Source organism: Penaeus japonicus, unplaced genomic scaffold (genome assembly GCF_977035675.1).
Source record: "Penaeus japonicus unplaced genomic scaffold, GWHDUDI00000001_assembly GWHDUDI00000009, whole genome shotgun sequence".
NCBI classification, from domain to species: Eukaryota; Metazoa; Arthropoda; class Malacostraca; order Decapoda; family Penaeidae; genus Penaeus; species Penaeus japonicus.
In genome coordinates, this window is record NW_028234411.1 from 36,902,868 (window position 1) to 36,907,867 (window position 5,000).

A 5,000-nucleotide genomic window follows, 5' to 3' on the forward strand; every position below is an offset into this window, starting at 1 on the left:
CGGGATAACTGTAGGGGGAGGCGGCGTATTACAACTGGTAACAACTCGTCCGTGTACTTGCCGATTCATGTCATTTATATTCTGATATTAAACGCTTTGATTCATAAAAATCAAAAGAACTCGCGGGGTCAAATAAATCAAATGGCTGTGTGTGGATTGACGATTTTTTTACAGAACTTGGATAGTCGGTTGTCTTTCACTGTCGCAGAGAATGGCCGGCGGCAGTTGCAGCAGGTGTTGTTTGCGTCCGTCTGTGTTGCAAATTATGGCTACCTTGATTTTGATACTGCATTTTTGTAAATAATCCGGCGAGGAGAGAGCGATGCTGATCCATCCTGCGTAACACGCCTAAGGATCCGGCCGTTCCCTGCAAGATCGCGGCCCCAACCCGTGCGAATGGCCATACGTTACGCCCTTTGTGCTTAGCGTTTGCATTACAGCAGTTTTTGTAATTGCCGGGATTTTACCGTGTCTTCGGATGCGCAGGATGCATTGTATAGTTTTTTGTAAGACTTCTGGAGTTTGATGTTATATGCAATTTTTAATTCCCCTTTTTTATTTGATTCTTGATCGTGGAAATTATTTCGCATGTAGATAAACACATGTTACAGCCACTCGCTGTTACTGTGACATCGTCAGCCTAATGGAATGAGTTTCGACGTATGGAATATATCTTTTTGATATTAAGATTAAATAGAACGCTTAACGAGACACTTGATCTAGGAAACTATATTTATTATGGTATAGAGATCATCAATCTCATTAGTAAATTGATACTAAAACAATTGTTATACTTATTGCGACGATTATGGGTAAAATCCATAATGATGATGGTAATAAATACAACGATGTTAATAACTAATTACTAATAAAGTAATCACAATGATGGTAATGGTAATGATGCTGATATCTATGATAATGATATTAATGGTAAAGATAATGATAAAAATGATAATATTGATGATGATATCAATGACGATAATAAAAGTAATGATAGTAGTATTAATGACGATAATAATGATAATAACAATAATAGCAGCATTGATGTTAAGAATGATGATATAAATAATAACGATAACAATAATGATGGTAATAGTAATAGTAATACTAATAACAATAGTAATGATTAAATCATCATTATAGTAATAATGATAAATATCATAATGATAAGGATAATTATAATAATAATCGTGATATTAATGACAAAATTCATAATAATCATTATAAAGATAATATCAATAATTATGACAATGATGATACTGACAAAAATAATATTGGGTAAAACGATAATAAAGATAATATTAATTGTTAAAATAATAATAATAATGATAATACTAAGAACAAAAATAATGGTAATGACATTAATTATGATGGTAATGATAACATCAATTATAATGATGAAAATATGAATATTCATAATAATGATGATAATGCTAATGAAGAAAATGATATTGATAATAATGATAGTAACAATTATGATAATAATAACAATTATGATAGTTATAACGATAATCATAATAATAACAATAATGATAAGAATATTGATAATGACATTGGATAGTAGTAATAATAACAATAAGAAATATTATAATAAGTAATAAAGATATTAGAGATGATGATAAGGGTAATAATATCAATCGCAATTACTTTATTGATAGCATTAATTGTAATAAAAAATGTCTAATTATGATGGTAATGATGATAAGAATGATAGTTAATGATAATGATAGTGATAATGACTAAGATAATAATAATGATAATGATAATATTAATGATAATAATGATTATGATAATAGTATTAAAATAATGATAATGATGATAATTAAGATATTAGTGATGACAATGAAGTAGTAATGATAATGATCATAATTATAAGGATAACAATGCTGATAATGATAATGATAGTAATGATTGGGATGATAATATGAATGATAATTAAAACAATAGCAATAATGATTATGATAATGATAACGATAATAATAGTAATGATAATTATGATAATACTAATAATTACTATTATTCATATTATATCAATGGTAATGATAATAGCAAAAATAACAATAATGATAATGGTAGGGATAATGACTATGATATTTATAATGATAATCATAAAAATGAAATGAATAATAATGAGAATTATAGGAATAATGACATTGATAATGATAATAATGATAATTATAATGATAATCATGACAATGAAATTAATAATAATGAGAATAATTATAGGAATGATGGTATTTATAATGATAATTATAATGATAATCATGACAATGAAATTAATAATTATGAGAATAATTATAGGAATAATGACATTGATAATGAGAATAATGATAATTATAATGATAATCATAACAATGAAATTAATAATGAGAATAATTATAGGAATAATGACTCAGATAATGATAATAATGATAATTATAAAGATAATCATGACAATAAAATTAATAATAATGATAATGATTATAGGAATAATAGCATTAATAATGATAATGATTATGATACTACTGTTGATAAGGATTATAATGATAAGGATTACAATGATAATGATAGTAATGATGATATAGATGGTGATAATGAGGATCATAACAATGATAGTAGCGATAATACTAATGGTAATGATAATAGTAATGATAATGATAATGATAACGATAACAGTAATAATGATAATGATGATAATTATGATGAAGTAATGATAATGATAATAATAAAAATGATGATAATAGTTATAAAAATAATATTGATAATGATAATAATGATAAAAATAATGATAATGATAAAAATAATGATAATGATAAAAATAATGATAATGATATTAATATTAAAGATAATGATAATAATGATAATGATAATAATAATGATGATAATAATGGCAATGATAACCATATTCTTATGACACCTATGACAATAGTGGAAGAGAAGCCACACATTCTTGGGTGGGCGGCGGGTGTAATAATGATAATAGAAAATGATGACCATTATGATAATGAGGTTTGGTAATCATAATGAGGTTGTGATTATTCAGTATCATGATTTCTAATGTTATGTTCATTAGTATATCATCTTCAATATCAGCATTATTATTATCGTTATTATTATCATTATCATCACCATCACCACCATCATCATTATCATTATCATAATGATGATGATAATGATATTAATTATAAAGATAATGAAAGCAATGATAATAGTGGTAATGATGATATTGATAATAACTATAATGATTATGATAATGATGGGTATAATGATAATGACAATGATATAATGATAATAATGAAGATAGTAATATTACTAATGCTAATAACTGATAGTAATGATAATGATAATGATTATAATAATAATGATGATAATTGCTAGTATTATCGTTGGTTTATTTGCCATTATTACTATTTGTTAACATAAGTATCATTATCAATATTACTATCATTATTGTTATCGTTATTATCAACATTTTTATTGATATTGATATTATTAGCATTATCATTATTATCAGTACCCTTATAATTGTTATTGTTATCATCATCATCACCATGATGACCATCATATCATTATCAGTATCATTATCATAATTATCAATATCATTATCACTATCACTCATTATTATCATCATCACCATTGCCATTATCATTATTATTATCACTGTCATTATCATCATCATCATTATCATCACCATCATATCATTATCACTATCACTATCATCATTACTATCACCATTATCATTATCATCATTAATATTACCATTACCAGAAGAAGCAGCAGTAGCAACATTTATATCATTACCATTAATATTAGTAGTAGTGCCCTTGATAAATATCAGGAATAGCATGATCATACTGGTTATAATTAACACTTAATTCGCCGTATTATTTGCAGCACTAGTAGTGTTGTTGTAGTATCGTTGTAGTATCGTTGTAGTGGTGTAGTATTGTTGTAGTTTCGTTGTAGTATCGTTGTAGTGTTGTAATAGTATCGCTGTAATATCGTTGTAGTATTGTTGTAGTATCGTTGTAGTATCGTTGTAGTATCGTTGTAGTGTTGTAGTAGTATCATTGTAGTATTGTAGTAGTATCGTTGTAGTATACTTGTAGTATCGTTGTAGTATTGTTGTAGTAGTATCGTTGTAGTAGTATTGTTGTAGTATCGTTGTAGTGTTGTAGTAGTATCGTTGTAGTGTTGTAGTAGTATCGTTGTAGTATTGTTGTAGTATTGTAGTATCGTTGTAGTGTCGTTGTAGTGTCGTAGTATCGTTATAGTATCGTTGTAGTATTGTTGTAGTATCGTTGTAGAATACTTGTAGTATACTTGTAGTATCGCTTTAGTATCATTTTGTTGTAGTATCATTTTAGTATCGTTGTAGTATTGTTGTAGTGTTGTTGTAGTATCGTTGTAGTATTGTTGTAGTATCGTTGTAGAATACTTGTAGTATCGTCGTAGTATCGTTGTAGTATTGTTGTAGTATTGTTGTAGTATCGTTTTAGTATCGTTGTAGTATTGTTGTAGTATCGTTGTAGTATACTTGTAGTATCGTTGTAGTATTGTTGTAGTGTTGTTGTAGTACCGTTGTAGTATACTTGTAGTATCGTTGTAGTATACTTGTAGTATCGTTGTAGTATTGTTGTAGTGTTGTTGTAGTACCGTTGTAGTATACTTGTAGTATCGTTGTAGTATTGTTGTAGTATCGTTGTAGTATCGTTTTAGTATAGTTCTAGTATCGTTGTAGTATTGTTGTAGTGTTGTTGTAGTACCGTTGTAGTATACTTGTAGTATCGTTGTAGTATTGTTGTAGTATCGTTGTAGTATCGTTTTAGTATAGTTCTAGTATTGTTGTAGTATCGTTTTAGTATCGCTGTAGTATCGTTGTAGTGTTGTAGTATCGTTGTAGTATTGTTGTAGTATCGTTGTAGTATTGTTGTAGTATCGTTGTAGTATTGTTGTAGTATTGTTGTAGTATCGTTGTAGTATCGTTGTAGTATTGTTGTAGTATCGTTGTAGTATCGTTG

At 27.1% G+C, this 5,000-nt stretch overlaps 1 protein-coding gene across 3 annotated transcripts in view; it reads left to right on the forward strand.

Moving 5' to 3' along the window:
* LOC122251688 (uncharacterized) overlaps positions 1 to 5,000 on the forward strand; it is a 132,184-nt gene that overhangs the window by 1,331 nt on the left and 125,853 nt on the right. The gene's annotated exons all lie outside the window — the stretch shown is intronic.